At 35.3% G+C, this 15,003-nt stretch overlaps 1 long non-coding RNA gene across 2 annotated transcripts in view; it reads left to right on the top strand.

Moving 5' to 3' along the window:
* The window catches only part of LOC141489970 (uncharacterized), a 148,703-nt gene that overhangs the window by 109,681 nt on the left and 24,019 nt on the right, over window positions 1-15,003 (top strand). The window contains exons 1-2 of one of the 2 annotated variants that reach the window (XR_012469037.1): window positions 7,229-7,355; window positions 13,484-13,684. This is a non-coding gene — a long non-coding RNA (uncharacterized LOC141489970). Of the gene's footprint in view, window positions 1-7,228; window positions 7,356-13,483; window positions 13,685-15,003 lie in introns of those variants that run through there. The other variant, XR_012469036.1, reaches the window with a different exon arrangement.

Raw genomic sequence — 15,003 nt, 5'->3', positions numbered from 1 at the left:
GGGAACTTAATATACTTCATATATGTTTAATGAATTAGTAATTAATACAGAAGATATTTTTAAAGTTTTGTTTTAACTAGCTTATCTTCTTCAACACAGTCATTAGTAAGTTGCTGATTGTGTTTATACATATTTCGTTAAATATAGAGTTCTCTTTTTGATAGGGTTCTCTAATTATGAAAGCATTCTATGTTATCTTTGACATGACTTTCCCAAATTATGACCATGATACTCAAAAGAAAATAGCCTATGGATTTCTAATTTTACTACTTAAAGCCTATAAAGTGAGGAGAAACATCATTGCCCTTTTTCTGTCCTGTTCTTCTATCTTCTCCTCACTCATCTCCTATATTTGATTCTTCCCCAGATAACTGAAAGAATAAAAATATTTTTATATACCATAATAAGCATCACTGCCACCAAAAGATGATGTTCTTCTCTTTCTCTTTCTATTTACTGCTCTTCCTTATATTTTTTTTATCTTATTTCTTTTGACAGGAGCAATACCAAAAAGAAAGAACAAAGCTTTTATTAACACAGTGAAAATCTTTCACAGTTTACAAAAGCTAACCCATTATTTTCTTTTCGGAGGATCTAACATAGCACTAACATAGTAAAACTGTTGAAAGAGACAAGAACTAGTTTGCATTTCTGGTACACAGTTACAGTTCAAGGCTAAGAGAAAGATAATGTCCCACATTCTTCTGAGGGTCTGGCTAAAGTTCAGTGTAAATTAAGATCCTTGTTTTAGGTATTAATCTCAAATTGGTGACTGTATCTTTGAAGATTGCTTTGCTAAATTAAATATTTCATAACTGAAAGGACAGGATTGTTGGATATGGGGTTTTCTTGCATTGAATCGTGAACATAATATAGGCACTCATATTGTAGAACATTACCCATTCCTTCTCCTGCTTCCTCTAACTCCCACCCACACATGTACATTGAATCAAAGGCTCATGGAATTTCAGAATTGAAAGAGAGCTCAGGGGCCATTCAACATATAACCAAGAAGTCCCCTATACCACAAACCTCCTCAAATGGCCATCCAGAAGAAACTTTCTCTGTTGGGGAATTTACTTCCTCCAGGGGTCCATTCCACTTGTGAATAGGACTAATTGTAAGTTTGTCCTTAAAATCAAATTTAAATTTGTTGCTGCATAACTATTACTTATTTCTCCTATTTCTTACCTTTGGGTAAGCAGAATGAGGTTAGTTACTCTTTTGAATGACACCTTTTCAATATTGAAGACCTCCCATGAATCTTGACTTTTCTAGGCTCACATTACTTGGCTTTAAAATCTTTCACCTTGTGGTTGCCCTCAGATGGAGGTTCTCCATCTTACTAATGTGTTGTTTAAAAATATAATGACCAGAGCTTGATATAATATTCTAGATATGAACTGAATGGGGCAGAGTATAGTGGAACTATGAATTCTTTATTTTTGAAAGATTTATTTCTCTCAATGTAGCCCAAGTTCAAATTTTTCTTTTTTGTCTTTTTTATGTCACACCAGTCCTAGAAGGACAGAATCATAAATGTATGGCCAACTATAGGGTAAGGCAATTGTAAGATCAACACTATCTACAGCATTCCTCTTGGCTTAGCCCACAATTCAGAACTCTATCAAACAATGTCACAAAGTTAGTCTAGCATGATCTCATGACTTTTATATAATAAAACAAATTCTATTTCTTTGGGATTGCTACTTCCCTCTTTAGACATTCACTAACCTTTCTTGAATAATCCAATTTAAATCCAAAATAAATCCAAGATAAAATTTTTGCTATCAATTAAGTTCATTGAATAATAGTTGATAAGTTCCATTCTCCTCCTTTTTTTGAAAGTCAAAACAAACTCTTCTTTAGTCTTTTGTTATCTCTTTCAAATACCACTATTGGTAGTTGAGAAATCACACCTACTATTTCTTTTAGAATCTGAGAATGTAACTTGTCTGGGTCCAGTCACTTGAAGTGAGATAGATAAACAAATTCTTACTATCTTTTTATTTCTCTTGGGCATTAACTCCATGATCATCATTTGTTGTTCTAATGTACACTTCATTCTCCTTGACAAAGGAAACTGAAATAAAACAAAACCCAGGGAAATGCATTCTTTCTGTTATTGATTATCATTAATGTCCCACCCTTATTGAATTATCTATTCATTTTTGAATGTTTTCTTTTCTTTAATATAGATTTTAAAAAATTGAAAATTTTGTCAGCTTTCTTTGCCAGCTTAAACTGTATCTGTACTTTGGCTTCCCATACTCTGTTCTTAGAGGACTGCTAATTTGCCTTACTTCCAACTTTTTATGTAACTTTAAAAAACTCAATTTGATTGGTGAATTTGCCATGAATCCAAATCATTTTAGTCAACTCCTTTTCCTAGTTATTGAAATATTCTTTAGTTCTTCAGATTTTGTTCTTGAAAGTTTTCTATCTCTCCTAAGTTGACTTCCCTCTAAAAATTTTAGACAAAAATCCTTTATTTCTATCTCAGTCTTTTCAAATGTACTCTCCCAAAATGTAGGATGCATAATAGATCTTACCCAGGTCTCCTTTGTTGCAAGTGCAGGAGTGAGGGTTACCAGAAGGTTACCATAATTTCCCCATAATTTTTTCTCCAGTAACCAATTCCTTTCTGCTGGCAACAATCAGGAATTCCAACAATTCAAGATCCTACCATATTTTTAGGGATGAAATGATCATTTAGGGACATTAAGAAGTTATTAGCTGCCCTGCTCTAGGCAAGAAGAATTCTTACTAAAGTCTTGGAAATAAATAAAATTTCTTTTTTATTACTACATCATCAATCTGTGCCAGGTTTATGATTTACTTCCTAAACTACTCATTTGCTTCTTTCAGGAGCTCTCCATCATGCTTCCCCATTGATTCTTGAATGTTCCAACATTAACTCCCAATTTTTCTGCAGTGATCTTCTTTATTTTTCAGTAACAATTTTCCTACATTTCAGCAACTTTCTGTGCTGTGATTCAGCAATTTCTTTTCTTTATTATTCTTTTGTGATTTAAAGTTCTTTCATTAGATTTATAAGATGCAGATGAAGAAATTAAAGATACATATAGTCATATAAAAATGCTCCTAATCATTGTTGATTAGAAAAATGCAAATTAAAACAACTATGAGGTACTACTTCACACCTATCAAATTGGCTAAGATGACCAAAAAAAGGGAAAAGATCAATGTTGGAGAGGATGTGGGAAAATTGGGACATTAATGTCTTATTGGAGGAGCTGTGAATTGATCCAATCATTCTGGAGAGCATTCAGAAACTATGGCCATAGAGCAATAAAACTGATCATACCTTTGAACTAGCAATGCCACTACTAAGTCTAATCCCTAAGAAATCATAAAAAAATGGGAAAAGTCTCACATGTTCAAAAATTTTTATAGCCGCTCTTTTTGTAGTGGCAAAAAATTGGAATTTGAGAGGATGCCCATTAATTGAGGAATGGCTGAACAAGTTATTGTATGTGAATGTTATGGAGTACTATTGTTCTATTAGAAATCAGGAGCAGCCAGACTTTTGAGAAGCATGGAAAAAATTATATGATGCTGAGTGAAGGGAGCAGAACCAAAAGAACATTGTACACATTAACAATAAGCATTGTGAGTTGATCAGCCTTGACTGATGCACTCCTCTCAGCAGTACAGAGAGCAAGAACAACCCTGAGACACCAACTATGGACAATGCCATCCATATTCAAAATAAAATACTACAGTCTGAATGCATACTTTGTTCACTTTTTGAAAACTTCTTTTATGCTTTTTCTTTCCTTTTTCATGTTTTTTCTTTCTCCTTAGTTCTAATTCCTCTTTCAAAACATCACTAATATATAAATCTGCTAAACTTGTAAAAACACAACAGTTACCAGTGTTTGCTGCCATGGGGTGGGGGGGGGAGGAATGGGAGGATGGTAGAAAAATATTGAAATCATAAATTTGTAAATGGATTAGTGTTGCAAAATTTCCATTGCATATATAATTGAAAAAATAAAATTTTAATTAAAAAAACTCATACAAGATGCCAGACAAATCATCCTTGCCCATCTGTGTTAGGTGCATTCCACTCTTGATCAGGTACTTGGCAGTCCTTTATTTCATTTATTTATTTACTTTTTTAGGTTTTTGCAAGGCACATGGGGTTAAGTGACTTGTTCAAGACCACACAGCTAGGCAATTATTATTAAGTGTCTGAGATCAAATTTGAACCCAGGTACTCCTGATTCCAGGGCCGGTGCTCTAGCCACTGCTCCACCTAGCCACCCCACAGTCCTACATTTTAAACCAAGTTCAGAAATCAAAATTATATCAACAGACCATCGTCTTTTTGTCCCTATTCTCTATAATTTTCTTGCAAGATTGTAGTCTTTGGCAATTTTGTAGGATCTTTCTAGTATTATCATTTTCTGGAATTTTTATATATTTATTTATTTTTGGTTTTTGTAAGGCAATGGGTTTAAGTGACTTGCCTAAGTTAGCTTAGCTAAGTATTATGTGTCTGAGGCTGGATTTGAACTCAGATCCTTCTGACTCCAGGGCCAGTGCTCTATCCATTGCATCACCTGGCTGCCCCTGGTAGTATCGTTTATGTCAAAGTGAGCACTTGAAATAGGTATTAGTTATCCATTTTGAAAAATAAAATTGTAGTATGTCATTTCTATCTTGGATACATATCTGTGAAGAAACAGACCTTTCTATTGTTTTTAATCAATATAGACTAATGGATAGTGAGTTTGACTTGGAAATATATGATTTGTATTTAAATTTTGCAGCTAATAAATTTTTGCTGTTAGACCTTAGACAAATCATGTCCTCTCTTCATGTCACAGGCAACTCTCAAGACTGTAAATTGTGGAATACATACAAAACCCATTCTTTCCCCCTCAAAAATCTTTCATAACACCTATCTTCCCTATTTCTGTAGAGGTCATTGCCATCCTTTGGTTCTCTCAGGTTCACAATATAGGAGTTATCCATGATTACCTCATTGCCTCTGTCCTCCCCCAACCCCCATATTTAAGCTGTTGCCAAGGCCTATAAATTTTATCTCTGTGCCATTTTTAAAAAGTGAATTTTTCTCTCCTCTCTGCCACCAGTCTAGTACAGTCCCTGATCACCTCTCACCCGGATGACTGCAATAGCCTGCTGGTGGGTCTATCTGCCTCCTCTCCTTCATCCTCCATTTAACCACTAAAATGATTTTCCAACTATGTCCCCCCCTTACTCAAAAACTCCTTAATACCTCTAGGATCAATTTCCAAATCTCTGCTTGCATTAAAGACCCTTCATAACCAGTCCCCCTCTTACTTTTCCAGTTTTTTTTATGCCTTGTTATCCAACATGTACTCTTTGAACCAGGGACAATGGCATCCTGTCTGTTCCACAAACCATCTCTTGGTTCTGTGCATTTTCTCAGGGTATCCTCCATTCCTGGAATACTCTCCCTCCTCAGCTACACTTACTAAATTCCCTGAGTGCCTTTAAGTCTCAACTTGAAATCTAGTATTTTGCAGGATAAATTCCCCATGCTTCTTAATTTTAGTGCCTTTTTTCTGTAAATTATTTTCTATTTATCATATATAATTACTTATTTATTTGTGTTTCATGCTGTTTCTCCCATTAGATTGTAAGCTCCTTTAGGGCAGATATTTTTTGCCTCTCTTTGTATCTACAGTACATAACACAGATTAAGCATTTAATACATGCTTATTGATTATTGATTGTTATCCATCTATGTTGATGGGAGAGTTTTCTTCTTAAGAGTTATTTACACTAATGAAATGACAAGTTTTAATATCCTCAGTTCCTCTCAGCAAGGAGTTGACAATTAAAAGTACTTTTCTTCATCTTCTAATTCGATCAATCCATCTTTTTGGTTATCTATGTAGTAGTACCTGAAAAACATTTAATCAATCCTTGGAAGATGAGCAATTGCATTATTTTTCGGTAAGCTCTCCCTTTTCCCCCTTGCTGTTGTTCAGTTGTGTCCTACTCGTGATCCCTTTTGGGGTTTTCTTAGCAAAAATACTGGAGTGATTTGCTCTCCTGTTCATTTTGCTGATATGGAACCTGAGGCAAACAGGATTAAGAGACTTGCCCACAGAGCTAGTAAGTGTATCTGAAACTAGATTTGAACTCAGTTTTTACTGACCCTGGAATGTTCTATCCACTAAGCCATCTTTTCAAAGATATACTACATATGTATAAACAAATAAAATGGAGTAAATCAATGAAGAACTTTAAACTCTAAAGAGAACAAAAGTTCATTATTCTATAAAGGGAATAAAAGGAAGTAAAGATATAAGGAAGTGATAAAAGGATATAAATTTTCAGGAAAAAGGGAGAACAGGAAGCATGTTTCAGTTATTTTCATCCATCAATAAGCTTTTTATTCTATACCTATTATGTGCTAGACTGTGAAGTATTAAAGAAACAAAGGCAAAATTTGAGACTATTCACCACAACTGAAGTGTCTACTTTTTATGTACAAAGCTCTAACTGGGGACCCTTCTAGAGGAGAAGGTGAAGGGAATCAAGGAATACCTCTTTGAAAGATGGATTTTCAGAGACAAAGTCTCCTTTTTAAAAAAGATTTAAAAAAAAAACTAAAAAGGTCCTTCAGTGTGAAAATGAGGAAGAAAAAGAAGCTACACAAAGAGTAATCCAGGGGCAGCTAGGTGGTACAGTGGATAGAACACTAGCCCTAGAGTCAGGAGGACCTGAGTTCAAATCCATCCTCAAACACTTAATAAATGCCTGGCTGTGTGACCTTGGGCAAGTCACTTCACCCCATTGCTTTAAATAAATAAAATTTTTTTAAAAACAGAATAATCCAGACCTGCACTATAAGTTTGGAGATTTGAAAAAAGTCCCAGAGAGGAAAGAAAGAAGAAGAAATATTTAGGTTAGAATGAAGAAACAAGTATTTAAGAACATCTCTGTTGAATCATTTCATCAAAGGCAGTAAACTCAGCCTGTCACACCCTGTGTATCTTCTATAAAATAGCATGCCAGTTCAGAACCTGCCACTTCATTATCTGGCAGAACAGCTGGGAGGGAATCTTTTGCGGGTAGGTGGAGCAGAGCCTCTTTCTCCTCCTATCTTGAAAGAATTCAGCTGTGTGAAGGTCAAACAATATGGTTTTCTTATTAGCACTCTCTCAGCATCCCAGGAGTAGCTATGCCGGTTGCTTCTGTATGTATCAGGAGTCAAAGACAGATAGACACAAGAAGAAAAAGTAGCATTAAAGATCCCAATAGAAAGTGGCACCATGCTTAAAGGGAGGTTCTCAGGATCCTACAAAGGGAGAAAGGGGCTTCCAATAAGTGTAAGTAGTTAATTTTTTTCCTTTTGCCACATGAACTCTATAAGTTTGAAACCACTTTTCCCTAGACTCTGTGATGATGATGATGATGATTGTCCTTCATTCTTGAAGAGAAACATGACATCAGGGAAATGATATCATGCCAAGCACATGAACTGGATGTGAGAGAGGCTATGCTAGTTCACCAGCCTCACTTTCTCCTCTAAAACCATCTGAGTCCAGTGGTTAGATATGGATCAGGGCAATTGGAGATGGCCCTGGATGGAAGGCAATCAGGGTTAAGTGACTGTATGTACTTGTGGGAGGGTGTGTTACAAATCTTTGAAAGGTATGTTTCTGTCCCCTATTACTACTTAAGTAAATACCCACTCCTAAAAGCTAATTATTCTGGCTAAATAATTGATACTGCTATTCATTGGTGTGAACATATCAGAGGGGGCTTATGAATTATAGTATTGTATTATCTTAAACCCTAAAGGGAGGAATTAGAACCAGTCTCTGATAATGCTACCTATCATTTATTTAACTTTTTTAAAGAAATAATTTATTTGTATATTTTTATTTTATTTTATTCATCCATATGCAAATGTATATTTTTAAGTTACAAAATTTCCTTCCACCCTTCCTTCCCACCCCTCTCTCCTCAGGGGCAAATAGTCAGGTTAGAATTACATACACATATTTTTGATAAATATGTTTACAGATTCATCATTTTTGGTTTGAGGAATTAGGACTAAGGGAAAGAAATACATAAGAGATAACTTTTATAAAGTGTTCATCAGATTCTGAAGGGCTACTTTTTCATTTTTGTTTTGTTTTGTTGTTCTTCCTCTGGATAGGGATAACATTGCCCATAGCTGGTCTAATATGCTTGTCATATTCTCTAACTACTGAGAGGAGTTAGAGTCTGACCATTATGGTTTCTTATAGAATAATAGCATTCCATAGTATTCATGTACCATAGCTTCTTTAGCCACTCCCCAATTGATAGGCACATTTATTTAACTTTTAAATTTAGCATTTAAGATCTGCAAAATGCTTTATATGTATTCTCACAACCACTCCATGGTTATTATAATTATTCTCATTTTTCCAAATAAGGAAATGAGGCTAAGTGAAGGTAAATGATTTGCTTTGGTTATACAACTCATCATTTGCTTTGGTTATACAACTATTATAGGTTGGATTTGAATCCAGGTCTTCTTATCAGTAAATCCAACTTTCATTCCTCTACCAGCTACAATCTACTATTCTATCTAGCTAGAATTACAGATGCTACACTGTGTAAAAATCTAAATTTGCATTTGGGATGTTATACGATGAATTTCTACCTTATTAAATAACAATATGCTTTATAAAAGAATTCACTAAGGTCCTAGAAACATATTTCAAAAAGGAAACTCCTTTACAATCAAATCTCCTACACTATAATACTATATAGAAAACCTGAAGTCCAGGTTAGAAATGAAACAATTTTTTGGGAATACAAAGGTTATAGAAACCTTTTAGAAATGTGTATTCCCCAACATGGATACCCCCCCTGCATGGGTTGACAAGGCAACTGACAAAATCTGAGCAGAAGAGAATTATTCAATATTGAGAACCCAAAGAATTTACTAGTTATATGGATAATACCTATTGATATTAGAAGATAAAATTGATAATTTAAAATAAAATATTAAAATGTAAAATCATTACATTTTAACAAAATTAACATTTTTTTGAAAAAATTAAAAAAATTTAATGTGGAGTGGTATTGCTATTTTTGAAAATCTCTTTATTGCCTGATTTAATCTAAAAACAGTTGAATTCTCTTATCTCATTCTGCATTTAATCTGTTGATATATGTTTTGGTTGAAGTATATGAAGAAAATCTGACCTCATAGATATACTATTAGAAAAGAAGAGGTATTTTCTTAGCTTTCTCAGATATTTGTGCATATTCTTCTTCAACACCACAATAAAATCTGACAAATGGTGTTCCCTTAAAGGTTGGTATAATGTGGAAAACCATATCAATGAAGTTAATGAAGGTAAAAGAGGCAAATGGCATCTTAGTATTATTTTGAAAATAGTTTTGATCTTGATGTCCTAAAAGGATCTCTGGCATTCCCAGAGGACTGCAGACCCCCCCCCCCCACCCTTTTTTGAGTGCTGACGATTTAGGAGGTCCAAATTCTTGGGCCAGTGGATGAGTATATCCTTCACTATTTGTCTCCTATAAATAGAGAAAGCCCTTTTGTTCCATTCACAATCCTCTTGACTTTCTAGACAAAAATATATGATCTTGACCTTCTGGTATGTATGTCATTTTCGTCTACTAGAAGGTATCTTTAGAGGCAGATAATACCTCATTTTTGTGTTTTTATTCTGAGGACTTAGCACAGTGTGTAGAATTTATTAAGTTTTAGTCCACATTATTTCATTCATTCATTCACAAAAATGAAAGGGCATGAAGACATATATTTTTTCTGAACTATATTATTTTTTAACTGAATGTATCTATCAGTATGATATTCAGCTGGAGATCCTAGTGTCCCAGGTAAGAATAGGAGAGAAAAATGTAGTATGGGGCCTTCACTTGGCAAAACAGAGGAATTCCCTGAATCCCAAGTCAACAATCTATAAGACTGTTGGAGAATGAAGTCAGTAGAAAAGATAGTTTTCCCATCAGGTATAAAAGTGATTCAACATTATAGATCTGGCTGAATGAACAGGAAGAGTTAAGGGATTTAGGGAATCTCTTCAAATTTAAGTGCAAAACAGAATAAGTGTTATATTCTGGGGGCCAGTTCTATCCTTTTAGGCTTATGCTTTGGTTAATTTTAATTGTACCTAAGGAGAAATTTTACTCTCAAAATTAAGACGATCTTTTCAGTTCATGGCATTAGGCTGAAGTAATTTGCTAATCCACATGACTTTATTTCCAGGAATTGGAAAAGGAAGGGAAATGAAGGACATTCTTCCTATTGTTGATATTTGTAATGGAAATTAAATCACAGGAAACAGGACTGAAGGGAGATTGGTATTGAACTATGGTCCTTTACTGGAGTTTCCCAGTGTACCCACCTATGTAATTTAAGCTTTAGGCTTTCAAATAAAGAAGCTCCAAATCGTTCAGTTGTGCTATTTGAAGTAAAATTCCCACTCTTGAAGGAATCACAGAAAAGGGATATATTCGAAATACTCATCTTCTCCCAGAACACACACATGGTCTTCCTCCTTTACAGCAGGATAAAGTAGTTAAGGAATCAAATGGCTTCAGGGGAGTTTATAAATGAAGAGTCTTTGTGCTAAGGTAAGGAGCATGAAGTCCTCCAGATAAGACTCCATGCATGTAAAAGGTGGAAAGGCTAACAAGATAAAGAAGATGGTCTAGATGAGGGGGGTTAGGGACTAGTATTTAGAATTACAGTGCACAGCTGGAAGCCCAGAATGCCCTAGAACCTGGGAGGAAGGCAAAGACATTATCTTCAATAACTGATATCCAGTTTCTATCAACTCTTGGGGCCAGTGTTTGGGGATGAGAATACATTTATCATATATTTCTGTATCTCTGTCTCTCCATTACTGAGGAATTGGAGCTTTTCAGAGAAAGTATGCTTTGAAGAAATTCAGATGTTTTCTAAAGTGAAATCTTAAAGAAAGAACACAAGCATAGTAATGGAATGGAATGCAGATACATTTGGGGGGTTAATTGGGGGATAGGAATTTAAGCCATGGCATACATAAATGTCAGAGATTCTGTTTAATGTTTGAGATATTTGAGTACCTATAAATATTTGTTGTATCCATGTATCCATGAAGTCCTTTTGAATATTATATCAAGCACTATTTTAAATATAGTTGAATTATTACATTAATATGGATTTGAGATTTAGTGGATTTGAGACTGAGTCTCAGAGTCATTTAAGATCTGAATTCAAATCTGGATTCTTGACATATCCTGCCTATAGGACACTTAATGCCCCAAGGCAACTCTCAGGCCACAAATTTCAGAATATGAACCCCTATGCATTTGTAGAGAAAACTCCTTCCTCCATACTTTCTTATATCAATGAAATCACAGATTTCTTCTCCCCCAACCCCAACAATGGTCTCTGTTCTTTAAATGACTTAAATAAAAACAGTAGTTGTAAATTGACCACAGAATATTATTAGTGATGACTTGGATGCTGCAAGACATGGCATAAAAGACATAAAGATTTGGGGGGGGGAGTGAGATTGACTATAACAAAAGTGAGAATTCATTGATATCCATGGAATATTAAATGGATTAGAGAAATCCCTCTATTGTATTAGGTCTATTTTCCAAATAAGATTTACAGAATAAAACATAAGCAAGAATTACACATATTCGGATGGGTGACATTCTGTACCATTTGAAGGTACAGTCACATTGGGATCCATTTACAGACCTATCAAAGTATTGATGGCATTTCATGTTCACACAGGAGGGAGCTTACCACCTAAAAGGTCAAGACTTACTAACAGACTGGATAACATTTACAAGTATATACATATGAATACATCTCTAGATCTATATCTACATAGAGGTTCACAGAAGCAGAGTTATAGAGTTTAAAAAAAGTTGATCAATGGACCAGCTTAGAGATATTCTGTTAGAGGTATCAAAAAAACCCAAATGTAGGTGATAGAGAATGGATGATAATGGAGCACTTGGACTGTATGATGTCAGTCAATTCAAAATTGTGAAGCCTGTGATTAGGAAGGTAGTCTGTTTGGTTCAATTTGTGTAGGAAAACCTATGTGAAAAGGGGAGGTTGCAATTTAGCAAATAGCATGTTTGGCCTCACCAACTATTTTAAAGTCCTCTGTGATCTTCAGATAAAAAAACTACAATGTGTAAATAAAGTCCTAGATTTAGTGACTGCCTTTGTTTCTTTCCTAGGCTAAAGAACCCAACCCATAACTCATTTTATGTATAGGAAACATATAAATGTATTGCACTTCAGTATTGTGCCACACAACTGATTGGATTTTATGTATGCAAATAGAAAATACTGTGATTGCAGGCACAATAGGCTTAGGTTATTTATGGGCTTGTATTTGTTCCTCATTAGTTTTTGAGCTTGGCTTTAGGCCTAGAGTATGTTTTTAAAGTTACACAAAATCAATTTGCCTATTTGACTGATTAGAGTGGAAAATAACCTTCTTCTAACCCTGACTCTAAAGTTCACAAAGTAGTTCAGTTTACCTGATTTCTTAATGATTTGCACATGACCAAAAACCACCTAGAATTTGATACATGTATTTAGAGGTAGTTTCCTTACTAAATTCATTTAAAAAGAAAATGGAAAAACCAAAATGAATGGAAATTTGATTTGGGACATGAACACTGAGTTTGATTATTCTAAGGACCAAATTGATGGCAAATTATGTGTTTTGTAGACATGTTAGGTTTTTCAGCTTTAGAAAGGTCATTTCGAAGGACATTTCTCACACTGAGGATTCATACCTCCTTCTCTCCACTGTGTTCCTACAACCCCTAGTGAGTATAGCTTTCTAATTTCACTGAGTAGAACACTGGGGAGGGAATATTATCTTTTTAGCTCTTAAAGGGTAGACAACCTACTATTTTCCCAATCTTGCCTTTTTTCTAAATAGTCACATTAACTGATTAATTTAGGTATTGTCATTAGGGTAGATTTTCCCAAGGAGAATAAATTGCAAGCCCCCATTCTTCTAGAGATTCCATTTTGTTCCTGGATAAGGCATATTTTATGGAACCCCAGTCATAAGACTGGAATAATGCAGTTGATCTAAGTAACAGACAGGAATACCCTCAACTATATATGGTGTTTTACTCTTGGCATAAGAACAACGAAAGAAATGAACAAAACATGAGAAAATATATGCCACATAGCTTATAGCAATCCTAGATTTACTCAATCCATTGATAGTGTATAGATCTTCCAAATGTAGGAGTTCTAGGAAAGAAACAGTTCAGTTTACTTAGTCCTCCTGGTTGTACTTCCTATGAGTGAACAGAGAAACAAAGGCAATTCAACAGTTCCCAATGTGTATTCAATTCACATGACCATTGGTCATATAATTGTCAATATTCAGAAATTCTAAATATGCTACTTCTCCTTTTCCTCATAATATAGACATGGATTTGGAACCCAGTGCTTGTTCATTCAGTATCCTGTCATTGGTTGAGATTTTCCATTACATCTTTCTGTGGCTGGCTTGTCATTGTGCACGGAGCAGAAAGAGTGAACTGAATAGCAGATCGGAAAGAAGAGCCTGCTGCCATTGTGCCCTGGCATCTCTCTAACCTCGAAACCCTCTGTGGCCATTTCCAGTAGGTAAGGGGTATGGAGCTTCTCTTAAACTCTAAGTTCTTGCCCTTATCTAGGACAGGTATTCCCATTTGCACTTTTCCTCTCCACATTGACTGCTCCATATATCAGGGGAAAGGCAGACTGTGGGGTGCTACACTGTCACTCAATAAGCAGGTATTGATTAGTTGGTACTGTCAATGTGAATTGTTAGCACAATCTTGTCTGAGGAAAATTCTTATTCTCTCTCTTTCTCTCTCTCTCTCTCTCTCTCTCTCTCTCTCTCTCTCTCTCTCTCTCTCCCCCTCCCCCCTCCCCTCCATCTTTCTTTCTCTGTCTCTCTCTCTCTGTGTCTATTTGTCTCTGTCTCTGTCTCTGTCTTTGTGTGTGTCTCTCTCTATGTCTCTCTCTCTCTGTGTCTATGTCTCTGTCTCTGTGTCTCTGTCTCTGTCTGTCTGTCTGTCTGTCTTTTGTCTGTCAACCTTTCTCCCTACCCTGGTCTGTCTGCCTGTTTCTTTCTGTTTCTCTCTTCCACCCTCCCTGACTAGCCAGTCTCTTTGTCTCTCTCATTCTCTCCCCTTGATATTGCCTCTTATTATTGCATCTCTCAGTTATGAGGCTTAGTTGCTTGGATACATGATACTCTTGAGCAAAAGGTGGGCCACATGTGCCAGACCTGGAATTAAAATCACACAAAGATAGGTTGAAGGAACTTGGAATGTTCAGCCTAGTGAAGAAAAGATTGTATTTGAAGAGTTATCTATCATGGTAAGAAGGGTCAAAAGCTTTTTGTTTTATTTTGTTTTGTTTTTTCTGACCCTGGAGCATAGCACTAGAAACAGTGGGAAAAGAAGCAGAAAGGCAGAGTTAGACTGAATATAAGGAATAGATTCCTAATAATTAAACCCAATTAAATGAACAACAAATAACCTTTGAAAGGAATGTTTCCTCTCACTGAAGTTTTTCCAACAGACCCTGGATGTGGGTGCATTAGATATGGTAAAGGAGATTCCTGTCTAGGAACTAGATTTCTCTGAATTCCATCTGATTCCAAGGTTCTTTAATTTGATACTAAAAGGTATTTTTCCCCCTTCAGTCTGCTTCATGGGAAAAAAAATTATTTTCCATGGCCATAAACAGCATTTTTAGTCCATCTTATTGTTACAAAAGTACTTGAAGAAAAGCATAGTAATGACCTCTAAGATCCCTTTCAGCCCCAAATCTAAGATCCTATGAGTCACTTAATATGAACTCCCTGATGAATATTTTTTAAAAAAACCTGAAAATGTGCATTCTTCTGAGTAGAAGGTGACCTTTCCACAACCCATCAGACTTTATAAATTTAA

Source organism: Macrotis lagotis, chromosome 5 (assembly GCF_037893015.1).
Source record: "Macrotis lagotis isolate mMagLag1 chromosome 5, bilby.v1.9.chrom.fasta, whole genome shotgun sequence".
Classification (NCBI taxonomy): domain Eukaryota; kingdom Metazoa; phylum Chordata; class Mammalia; order Peramelemorphia; family Peramelidae; genus Macrotis; species Macrotis lagotis.
This window is presented reverse-complemented; position numbering and strand designations above follow the sequence as displayed.